Genomic DNA, 13,310 nt, shown 5'->3' with positions numbered 1-13,310 from the left:
CGGGACTGAGGGATGAGAGTGAGAGAGAGTGATTTTCAGCTGGAGGCGGACTGGGTGTTTTGCTCGATGGAATGGAGAGGGAACGAGTTGAAAGAGTTTAAGTGTTAAAAGTATAAGTCAAACCCTAACTAAAGTCAGCTATTCATTGTATCCAAAAAAAAAAATCTAAAACTCAGATGACATCAAATAAAGTGCATTGTCTGAAACTCATGTAACAACAGACAAATTAAAAACCATTGTCTGAACCACTTAAATCAAACAACATCTTTCAGTAGCCATTGACTTACAAGATATCAGACAACAGACACCTAATAACAGTTGTGTGACTGAAAATAATCAAACAACAGCAAAAATCAACCATTGTATAAATGAACCTTGGACAACATCACATAATAACTGTTGTCTGAATTAATTCATTCAGACAACATCAAAAAAATAAACCATTGTCTGAAATGCTATTGCACAAGAGCCAAGAAAAAACTGTTGTCTAATTCGAAAACTCAGACGACACAATATTTCTTGCTGTCGTTTGATTAAATCAGACGACAGTTAAAATGTTTGCTGTCGTCTGATATGTGTTGTCTGATTCCGAAATTGGTGTAGTGCGCGGGTTCTTTTTCTAATTAAAAACTATATATGGATGGAGGCAAAGAGAAAAACAGTGCAAATTATTCATTATGAATGTTTCCAGTCCCATTGACCAATCCAAGTCATGGATTATCTATTACTAACGAGCCTTCCAACTCTACTTGCAATATATAATTTAAGATAGGTCGGTATATATCATTTTAGTTGAACCAGCAACGGGAATTTTGTCAACATATCTTCTGCTTCGGCCACCTAGTTAATAAAGATGAGTGAGCTGTGATTTAGTTTTTCCTCCTGCACAACAAAAATAGTCAGCTGACTATAGAAATATGAACACAGTATGTTCACTTGGGGCTAGGCAACAACAAACCAACACTTAAAATAGTTTGGAGGTATATATAAATTAAAGAACTAGCTTTGAAGTTTGAACACGTGATAAGGGTTTGCAAGAACAAAACACAGCAACGAAAAGTGATTAAGAGGAGAACTCATAATCTTTAAATCTTTGGCATCAAGTAAGTGAATACAAGGTATCAACTCCCTGATACATCTTCGCCAAATATAGGATTGCAGACGTTTTGTAGCTTTTTCATCTTATTCTCAATTTCTTCAAGACTCAAAGGTTGGTTATCATTCTCAAGCCAGTGAATTACTTTTCCAACCTCATCCGCAATTTTCTTCATGACTTCTGGTTCAATATTTGAGTGCTTATAAATTCTTCGCCTCTGGTCATATGCATAGTTTTCCAACGCAGTCTTAGCCTCCATTTTCTTCTTATACTCATTATCTTCTAATTTGTACTTCTCTGCCTCCTTGACCATCCTCTCGATTTCCTCCTTAGATAACCTGTTTCTGTAGTTTGTCGTGATTATGATCTTGCTCTTATTTCCCGTCAGCTTTTCCTCGGCAGAGACAACCAAAATTCCATTATTATCAATCTCAAAACAAATGCTGATATCCGGCACTCCCCTTAATGCAGGACGGATGCCTGAGAGCTCAAATGTACCCAACAATGTGTTACGTTTGGCTGTTGGTCTTTCACCCTCGTACACAGAAATCATCATGCATGTTTGTCCACTAGAAGTTGTGTAAATTATAGCCTTGATCTTGCCGGTCTTATCACTCTTATGCCAACGAACAGTCTGTGCTTCGAGCCATGCCTTTTGTCTATCCTGCTATGCTTCTGCTGACCTGTAGAATATGCATTACATGTTTTATGGAATAAATGGAAGCTGCTTGCATCTTTCTTTGCACCTGAAACAAAACCAAGTAAAATGATCATAATATTAGCTCTATGAAATAAAAAGAAGAATCACACTATACACAACTATTCATCCTTGTACACAAAAATATTGGCTCATTAGCAGACACCATTACTCTCAATCCTTAAATTTCCTCCAATCCTAATATCACTATCAATGAAATCCACAGCCACTGATACACAAAGACATACAAAACCAACACAAATATTCTCCCAGACCATAGCAGAAAATGATCGAATTCTTCAATGAAAGAGCTTAGACTCTGACAGAAATACAGGATGAAAGTAGAAACTCAGTTAAACTCTAGTAGTATAAAAATTAGAGAACAAAAGGGTAGTAGAAGACATTTTTGAGTATGAAGTCACAACATTTGCCTATTTGGCCCAACCTTCTAAAGTTCTAATACACATTTAGTTAATCCAACCAAACTGATGCAACAGCTTTCTTTCAATTTTCAGGTTTCTTATAAAGGAAAATATATAAATCAAGGTCTCAAGTGTCTACCTAAATCACAACATCAGAGAATAAAAAGTCCTCAGAAAACCCGGTGCATGATCCAAAGAACTGGCTTAGCTGAAAAATACCAGAAATTCCTTTTGTTGAGCTTGAAGTTTCATTTCAACCATTTTGTACTGTTGAAATCTACAAGCAGCAAATTGCCAAAAACAGTACAACCCCATAAATTTCAACTTCCGTGTCTTTTTTTAAGGACAATAGCAATGTATGAGAAGACCAACTCATTTGAATAACCTTCAAGTATGATTCAGCCAGGATTGGAAAAAAAAAAAAGTGTCTTAGCAAGTCAGCTGTTCAAGGTCTCTGACTTGGGAAATTGATTAGAACTATATGACTCAAAACGCAGATGATCAACATGAAAGTAGGACTCTGTTTCCACCTGCAGACTCCACTCAGATTCTAATCCTCTCAATTTCAAACAAAAACCTCAACTTCGTCTTCATCCAAAAAAAAAAAAACAAACAAACCTCACAAATATTAGCAGAAAAAACTCAATTACAACCACCACATTAACTACACAATTATCCAAGTCATTAAGGTATCAAAGTTCATGATCTCGACACCCGGTAACAACTACTTAGGCATCCACCTTCATAATTCCTGATTCTGCTGTTACCTTGGATGACAAAACTCGTCTCTTTGACAAGGTTCCAAACCAGGACAGTATCATTGTACATCTAGTGTGGAATCCTGGATCAAAATTTCCCCTTGTGACTGGGTGTAATTGATGCAAGGACACATTTGCAAGCATGTCATCAAAGTCAATATGATCTATGAATCTCATCAAATTTATAAACCTTCCATGTCTTATCAATCATTCAAAGAGTTGCTCATCAGCTTATCAAAGAAACCAATAGAGGATATAGTAGACGGGATGATTAAAGCAATCAAAGAGAGTGGAATGGTTTCTGCAGAAATCTTCGGGACTCATTTCCCTATTACATGTTTAAGCCCTCCGGACATGTCTTTATCTATGGGGGGAAGAATGTTAGAACTAGTGTTATAATGATTTTGGGCTCTAAAATTATTTGGTATGTGGACTTGGGTTGGGTTATCTTGAAAACGAGTATTTAGGGTTGGTTAGCAGATAAAGCTATATAAGGCAATCTGCCTCCATTGTAAGAATCTATCGATGAATATAACCTTGCTTAACTTATTTCCTTTTAGTTTCCTATAATTCACTTGTTCCAATTCCTTTTTTGGTTCAGATTCCAACAGTATGGTGACTTCCTCAAGAACAAGATGGTAGAATATAATTCCAGTTGCAAGCATTTCTTTTTGTTTGTGTTACAAGAATCATACCTCATGCTTGAAATTACTCTAGGCTAATACTTTCTTTGCATCTTCCACACCTTCACATCAGTTCTGTTATTCCACAACTCTTCAATTATCTATCCGCAGCTGCCTTAGTTCACCTCGGAAGGTGGGGCTAGAAGTTAGTGTTCGATATGCAGGATTTCTTATGTCTTGGTATGAACAGTCTTGGGAATGCGATCAAGCTCCCACAAGGCACCACCACTGCTCATGTTTTTTGCATTTGTTTCTGAAAGATAGTGAACTCTACATTTTTCAGCAAACTTTCTACAGAGAATTAGCTTGTTCATGGTGGGATAATAAAAAAGAGGAAGGAAAGCTTACCATGTCGCGCTAAGTGGCCTAGTGCTAACTCAATGAGGTGCTTGATTGGTGAGGATTATTAGCATTATGTACAATCATAAAAGTGCACTGTCCCCAATCAAAAGAGACCTTCCATTTTTGGTCCCCCTATAATTAAATAACCAGATTAGCTCAGTCCAAAGGATGATTAAACTGTATATGTTTCAATGCAATAATTCTTTAATAGTATTTGATAAGCACAGAATACAATTGAAGTCTTGAAGACAACCACAGGAAGACCTTTTTAATAGGCTTTTACCTTTTGTAGATGCCCTAGACTCGAATTTTGTGAAATTTGCAATCCCACAGGCAACTTGTGCAAGAACATCTGGAAGCCCACATCTGACCATTCCTAGCAATGCCTTAATGCCACCTTCTGCCCTTAGCTTGCTCTGTAATTTATCTGAACAATGCAATTTCATTGGTGTTAGTGACAGCATAATATATGACATAAAATTAGTCTTTATCTGGAAAGTAGATAAAGAAACACCCTGCTGAAGAATGATGTAGATCCTACTTTTAGCATTTGTTGTGATTAAGAATATCATTAAGGAATTGATTACGGATTTGAACCATTTGATAAAGAGAATTACAGAAATTCACGAAAGTACTTGTAATTGAACTAGCAAGGATTTTATTATATTTGATTGTTTGACAGACCTCATAATTAGGTCATGATGTAATTTTCTTCAGACTGGGGCATAGAAGTTTAAAATGAAACTCCAGCTTCTCTCTAGTTCTTCACTATCCGTTCCCTCTTTCTCTTCTTTTCTCCCTCTTCTATTATCTCTAGAGAAATAGTTCTTTGGTTTTAGTGAACCAGACACAGTATAGAGCAAAACGACAATAGACACAAGCGCGAAGACAGTTTCTCACAATAGAAATATGAATAACAAATCTAATTCTGGTGCAGCCTGTACTGTAACTTCTCTGTTGCTAAAAGTCTGCTTGCTACATTCTCATGTAATTCTAAGTAGGAGTAAGGTTTCATAAGATTTACTTGAACTCATTTAGAACTTCTTGCAAGTTGCAACTTGGTGTAATCTAGAATTAAAAATGTTGAAGACCTGAACTACAAAGAGGTCAGAAAGTTTACTGTTTCTGCAAAGATTAGCAATGGCTCCAGCAACTATTCGATGGGTTTCTGGATCTTCACCATTAGCTGCTGTGATAGATAACAAACTAATTACCCCTTGATTTATTATCAGCTCCTGGTTGGTTTCAGAGTTCAAAGCCAAATTAAAGACCAGATTTTATTAGCCAATATTTGCAATATCTACGAAGAATCATGAACTAGGGACCAATATTTTTACCATTCATTGCTAAATTTGCAATGGCACCTGCCGCAACTCTATGTATGGTTTCTCAGAGGTTTTGAGTCAACAAAGATGTGAGAACGCCAGCTTCTACAATTTCTCCTGATTTGTTTCTGCAAATTATGGGGGAGCAGTTATTATTGCTTGGCTATGCAGTAGCATTTATTATAGTGATGCAATGAAGTGATCATATCAGATCTGGAGATCGAGCTTTATTCAACATGGAAACTAATAAGAAACCTACATATAGAACCGGTTCAACAGCAAAATATTATGACCCAAAATGTATTACAAGGGAAGAGGGACCCAATTTTTGTACACAGCATTAGAAGCTAATATAGATAACAGATGAACTCAGTTTCACCACACAAAATAATTTATCAATCTTTACCTATCTTTTCATCTAACCATACTTGCCCTTTTACCAAGGAGTAGTAACTGCTAGTTGGACAACGAAACAGAACACACATCTTTAACTTTCACATAGCCAAGCTATTGATGTTCGCTACATGAATCTTTTTATTCCAAAACAATTAGCATCAATCATTCTCAGGCCAATTGATCATTACTTGAAGCCAAATTCCCTCTAGCATCTTCAATAGTCGCTCTGTTTAACAACATATTTGGAAAAGGAAAAAGATCTTAAGGAATCAATTGTGCTAGTTTTTTTTATCTTCTTTTCTCCCAGATAACTCGCACAGATCTTCTGGTATTGAGTGGTCCTTTAAAACTAAATGCTATTCTACTTCAAGCATAAAACACATACTTCTGCTTATGCAATTACTCTGTAGTCAGTAGAAAAGAATACTTCAATTCAGGGTTAATTCAATGATTCTATTCATCCCACAATGATGGTATATATACAAGTACAAAGGGGTAGTCTAACTCTAATAGGAAACAATCTTTCCATAATTACAGGATATCCTAATTAAATAAAATCCTAATTACATACAGATTTACAGCGATTCTACACTCCCCCTCAAGTTGGTGCATAGATATCTATCATGCCCAACTTGTCAACTGAGCTGTCAAATACCTTCCTGGACACTCCTTTAGTAAGAACATCAGCTAATTGCTCCTCTGAGTTTACAAATGGAAAGCGAATAACCTTTCTGTCAAGATTTTCTTTAATAAAATGACGGTCAACCTCCACATGCTTTGTTCTATCATGCTGAACTGGATTATGTGCAATCTCAATGGCAGCTGTATTATCACAATGCAAATCCATAGGCTTTTTAAGCTTGTATCCCAGGTCTTTCAAGACATTACGAATCCACAACATTTCACAGACTCCGTGTGCCATACCTCGGAACTCAGCTTCTGCACTTGATCTGGCAACAACTTTCTGCTTTTTGCTACGCCAAGTGACAAGGTTCCCTCCAACAAAAGTGAAGTATCCAGATGTAGAACGTCTGTCAGTTTTATCACCAGCCCAATCTGCATCTGTGTACCCAACAACTTCCAATTCATCTTTTTTCTGAAACAGTAACCCTTTACCTGGCGCCCTCTTCAAGTACCTCAAAATACGAAAGACTGCATCCATATGCTCTTCACTAGGACAATGCATAAATTGACTAACAACACTCACAGCATAAGCAATATCAGGTCTAGTATGTGAAAGATAAATCAACCTTCCTACAAGACGTTGATACCTCCCTTTATCAGTTGGCACTTGATTAGGATAGATAGCAAGTCCGTGATTCATCTCAATGGGTGTCTCGATGGGTCGGCAGTCCAGCATCCCCGTTTCAGCAAGTAAATCAAGAACATATTTCCTCTGTGAAAGTGAAATCCCCTTCTTAGACCTTGCAACTTCAATACCCAAAAAATACTTTAGTTGTCCCAGATCCTTCATTTCAAACTCCTTTGACAAATACTTTTGCAATTCATTTATCTCCTTCGGATCATCTCCTGTAACAATCATGTCATCAACATACACAATAAGAGCTGTAATCTTACCATTCTTGCGCTTGATGAACAAGGTATGGTCAGAATTGCTCTGTCTATATCCAAAGGCTTTCATGGACTTTGAAAATCTTCCAAACCAAGCTCTTGGAGACTGCTTTAGGCCATACAAAGACTTCTTCAATTTACACACCTTGCCAACATCACTTGGGTAATTCTTAACACCTGGGGGCATATCCATGTACACTTCTTCCTCCAAATTCCCATTAAGAAACGCATTCTTCACATCAAACTGGTGCAAGGGCCAATCTTTGTTTGCTGCAAGTGAGATTAGAATCCGGACAGTATTGATCTTTGCCACAGGTGCAAAAGTCTCCTCATAATCAATCCCATAGCGTTGTGTATATCCTTTGGCAACCAACCTCGCCTTGTATCTATTAATAGTTCCATCTGCATTAAGCTTCACAGTAAATACCCAACGACATCCTACAGTCTTCTTTCCAACCGGCATAGGTACTAGCTCCCATGTTGCATTCTTTTGAAGAGCTTCCAATTCTTCATTCATCGCCTTCGTCCATTTTGGATCCGCCAATGCATCCTGCACGTTACTAGGAATAGATACAGTAGATAATTGATCAACAACAAGTGCATGTGACCCAGAAATCCTATGGTTAGACATAAAATTAGCTATAGGGTATTTAGCTTTGGCTTTGATATCTGGTTCATATTGTTTCTTAGGAATTCCCTTGGTAACCCTTTGTGATTTCCTAGGTTCGACACTTTCTAACCCAGAAGACTCATTACAATTTAGGGGTACCTGAGGTGGATCATTCTGACCGGGATCTTCAGTTGGTGATGCAGAAGGGGAAATATCTTGTGTGTAAGCTTCAGATATGTCTTGATTTTGATTCAAACTATCCAAAAAAGTTGTCTCTTCTGTCTCTGAATTCACAACACTCTGTTCGGCAGTCACGTCATTCTGTTCGGCAGTCACGTCATTCTGTTCGGCAGTTGCATTCTGTTCGGCAGTCACGTCATTCTGTTCGGCAGTTACGTCATTCTGTTCGGCAGTCACGTCATTCTGTTCGGCAGTTACGTCATTCTGTTCGGCAGTCACGTTTTCTGTTTCAGAATTTCTACCTTCAAATCTATCCTCCAAATTTTCCAAGTCTTCAAAGACATCAAAATCAATAATAGAACAAGAACGAGGATTCCCTTCACAACCTCTCTCCCCCTGAAGGGAAGACTGAGAAGCTCCCCATGAGTAGTAAGGCTCGGATTCACGAAAAGCAACATCAAGAGAGACATGTATAGTGCCAGTAAGAGGATCATAACATCGATAACCCTTCTGGAAGTCAGCATAACCAACAAAGATACACTTACGGGCACGGGGATCAAGCTTGCTGCGTTGAGGCTTGGGAATATGAACATAGGCTGTGCACCCAAACACCCGGGGCTCCAAATTAGGCATAGAAGGGATGGTCAAAAGTGTATGAAGCTTCTGATGAGGATTCTGAAACTCAATCACCCGTGAAGGAGTACGGTTGATAAGATATGCTGCTGATTTTACTGCTTCTCCCCAATAGGATCGAGGTACATTCATACCAAACAAGGAAGCACGAACAACTTCCATCAACTGCCTGTTCTTCCGTTCTGCTAAACCATTCTGTTGAGGAGTATAAGAATTGGAGGTTTGATGACGAATTCCATGTGACCGGCAAAACTCAATCATTGGGCCATTCACAAACTCTCCACCATTGTCAGACTGAAACACTCTGATGGATTGTTGATACTGAGTTGCCACCATTTTGTGAAATTCTGTAAACATTCCAAATACATCACTCTTATTCTTCAGTATTGACACCCATGTCATGCGAGTGCAATCATCAATAAACGTTACAAAATACCGAGCTCCAGAAAGAGAAGGAATTTTCGCAGGACCCCAGACATCGGAGTGAATCTTCATAAAAGGAACAAGACTTTTATTAAGACTTGGTGAATATGAAATACGGTGACTCTTGGCCAATTCGCAGATGTCACAGTGGAAATCCAAATCACTAACAACTGAAAACAATTGAGGTTGCAGCTTCTTGAGATAACGAAATGATAGATGACCTAAACGGCGATGCCATAACCATACAGCTTCCTTCGCATTCTCTACCCCGTTGATATGATTAGCCTGTCCCAAAAGATGCTTCTGTTTCTTTCCAGTCTCTGTCAGATCCAGATAGTATAATTTCCCCCTTCTAACACCATAACCAAGAATCCGTCGAGTCAGAATGTCTTGAAACACACAGAAAGACGGATAGAAGGTCACAATACATGCAAGAGCTAAAATAACTTGACCAACAGACAGGAGATTATAAGCTAGTGATGGAACAACTAAGACAGATTCAAGACTTAAGGTATCAGATAAAGCAATAGAACCTTCTCCGGTGACCTGAGTTGGAGTACCATCAGCAGTAGAGACAATGTCTTGAGGGGAACGTCTAAAGTTTTTCACAAGACTTGGGTCATTGGTCATATGATCAGATGCACCTGTATCAATTATCCATGTATTATTCAAAGTAGTCTTACCCTTCATACCTGACTGCGCTACATTAGCGGAGGCATTGTCGAGATGCTCTTCCTCTGTAGTAGCAATAGCGGCCTTGCCCAGATTCTTTCGCGGTTTCTTGGTGAAGTCCCACCAATCAGGGTAACCAATCACTTCATAGCACCGCTCCTTGCTATGACCTAATTCCCCACAGATAATGCACCTTTTGTTTGCATATGGATTTAGTTTACCTAGAGGACGGTGTGGAGAAGGACCTGAGAAGCCTGGAGGAGGACCTGGTCGGCGTTGAACGGCCATTGAGGGATTTGGGGTTTGTTTATTTTTTTCAGGTTTGGTTTTTTTTAGGGTTTCAAAAAATTCAGGGATGGCTTGATTTTAATGGTGGTGGTACGCAGCGGTTTGTGGTGTGCTTTGGGATTCAGGATTCAGGATTCAGGATTCAGGATTCAGGATTTAGGATTTAGGATTCAAAGGATGCAGGCAAGTTCAAAGGATTGAACCTGCTCTGATACCAAGTAGAAAAGAATACTTCAATTCAGGGTTAATTCAATGATTCTATTCATCCCACAATGATGGTATATATACAAGTACAAAGGGGTAGTCTAACTCTAATAGGAAACAATCTTTCCATAATTACAGGATATCCTAATTAAATAAAATCCTAATTACATACAGATTTACAGCGATTCTACATAGTCTCCACATCTGAAGAGATGTTCTTAAAAGAAATTAAGCATTATGCCACAGGTAATATCAGTAACATGCTGGTGCATTGATTTTGAGAATTCAGAATATAAGCATGTAATATGGCAGTAGCAAGGCAAGGAAGATGAACGAGGTAAAGAATTGAAATCACCTTCAGCAGCAAGATTTGCTACAACTTAGAAGGCATGAATTTGCACATCAAGATTTGCAGCAAGATATTTTTCTTCTTCCTACAAGCAAGAAAAAGCAACGAAGATATGGAAAGAACAAAGCATATGAAGTTGTCGGATACTCAAAGTGGGGAGATTGCCTCCACCTATATGGCAATCTTTTGTACTGAAATCTCATCTACCATTTTGTGATAAGATATACATATATTGTATATGGAATGCAGCTCCTAGAACTGAGTAGACACAACATAACCTAACTCATAAATAATTTCAGAGAGGTCGGTATATATCATTTTAGTTGAACCAGCAACGAGAATTTTGTCAACATATCTTCTGCTTCGGCCACCTAGTTAGTAAAGACTAAAGATGAGTGAGCTGTGATTTAGTTTTTCCTCCTGCACAACAAAAATAGTCAGATGACTATAGAAATATGAACACAGTATGTTCACTTGGGGCTAGGCAACAACAAACCTACACTTAAAATAGTTTGGAGGTATATTTAAATTAAAGAACTAGCTTTGAACACGTGACAAGGGTTTACAAGAACAAAACACAGCAACGAAAAGTTATTAAGAGGAGAACTCATAATCTCTAAATCTTTGGCTCCAAGTAAGTGAATACAAGGTATCAACTCCCTGATACATCTTCGCCAAATATAGGATTGCAGACGTTTTGTAGCTTTTTCATCTTATTCTCAATTTCTTCAAGAGTCCAAGGTTGGTTATCATTCTCAAGCCAGTGAATTACTTTTCCAACCTCATCCGCAATTTTCTTCATGACTTCTCGTTCGATATTTGAGTGATTATAAATTCTTCGCCTCTGGTCATATGCATAGTTTTCCAACGCAGTCTTAGCCTCTATTTTCTTCTTATACTCATTGTCTTCTAATTTGTACTTCTCTGCCTCCTTGACCATCCTCTCGATTTCCTCCTTAGATAACCTGTTTCTGTAGTTTGTCGTGATTATGATCTTGCTCTTATTTCCCGTTAGCTTTTCCTCGGCAGAGACAACCAAAATTCCATTATTATCAATCTCAAAACAAATGCTGATATCCGGCACTCCCTTTAATGCAGGACGGATGCCTGAGAGCTTAAATGTACCCAACAATGTGTTATCTCTGGGTGTTGGTCTTTCACCCTCGTACACAGAAATCGTCATATATGTTTGTACACTATAAGAAGTTGTGTAAAATCCTTCTTTCTTGGCGGGGATGGCAGTGTTTCTTGGGATAAAAACATCCATAACTCCTGTATAATTTCTTATACCAAGAGAAAATGGAGTGACATCCAATAGCAGTAAATCCTGAACCTTCTCAATATTACCTTCACCGCTCATAATTGCAGCTTGTACAGCTGCACCATATGCAACTGCCTCATCAGGATTAATGCTTTTGCAAAGCTCCGATCCTTCCATTGAAAAAATCCTCCAACAATTGTTGTACTTTGGGAATTCTAGTAGATCCACCAACAAGTACAACATCATGAACGATGTTCTTGTCCATTTTAGCATCTCTCAAACACTTTTCGATCGGCTCCATGCATTTTGTAAAAAAAATCCATGTTGAGCTCCTCAAATTTTGCCCTGGTTATTTTGGAGTAAAAGTCAATACCTTCAAATAAAGAATCAATTTCAATGATAGTTTCGGTGGTGGAAGAAAGAGTTCTCTTTGCTCTCTCACAAGATGTTCTCAGCCTTCTTAGTGTTTTAGGATTGTTACTGATGTCCTTTCCGTGCTTCCTCTTAAACTCTTGTATGAAATAGGTCACCATTCTATTGTCAAAATCTTCACCCCCAAGATGAGTATCTCCTGCAGTAGCTTTCACCTCAAAAATTCCTTCATCAATCTTGAGAAGAGAAACATCAAAAGTACCACCACCAAGATCAAATATAAGAACATTTTTTCCACGAACAATTGTGCCTTTTTGTTAAGACCATAGGCAATGGCAGCTGCCGTTGGCTCATTGATAATACGTATGACATTCATACCGGCAATCAAACCAGCATCTTTTGTAGCCTGTCGCTGAAAGCCATTAAAATATGCTGGCACAGTTATAACAACATCTTTTACTGTTGATCCGATGTAGACCTCTGCTATTTCACGCATTTTAAAGAGAATCATGGAAGATATTTCCTCAGCAGCAAACTTCTTCTCCATATTATTGTAGTTAACCACAATTACGGGTTTGTCCCTGACACCACGAACCTTGAAAGGCCACAACTTCATGTCACTCCTAACAGAGGGATCGCTAAATCTCCTACCAATCAACCGCTTTGCATCTGAATTATAATATAGATAAAGCATAAGTAATTATATAGTGCTACAAAAGCATTAAAAAAAAAAAAAGTTGTTTATGGAGGCTAAGAATAAACTCACCAAATACAGTGTTAGTAGGGTTCGTAGAGACTTGATTCTTAGCGGCATCACCAATCAAACGACCATTGTTGGTAAAAGCAACATAAGACGGTGTCGTTCTGTTGCCTTGGTCATTAGCTATGATCTCAACGTGACCGTGTTGCCATATTCCAACACATGAGTAAGTTGTTCCGAGATCAATACCAATCGCTGGACCCACATCTTTTGCAGCCATAGCCGTTGTAGGTATGAATATTATTTTTTTTCTTGATAAACCTTAAA

The 13,310-nt window shown here is 38.2% G+C and overlaps 1 pseudogene; it reads right to left on the bottom strand.

Annotated features, from left to right (window-relative positions):
- Window positions 1-11,244: 11,244 nt before the first annotated feature.
- On the bottom strand, window positions 11,245-13,300 carry LOC112176726 (annotated as a pseudogene).
- Between the last annotated feature and the right edge of the window lie 10 nt (window positions 13,301-13,310).

This window comes from Rosa chinensis, chromosome 7 (genome assembly GCF_002994745.2).
Source record: "Rosa chinensis cultivar Old Blush chromosome 7, RchiOBHm-V2, whole genome shotgun sequence".
NCBI lineage: Eukaryota > Viridiplantae > Streptophyta > Magnoliopsida > Rosales > Rosaceae > Rosa > Rosa chinensis.
Note: the sequence above shows the minus strand (reverse complement) of the source record. Positions and strands in the feature narration are given on the sequence as shown.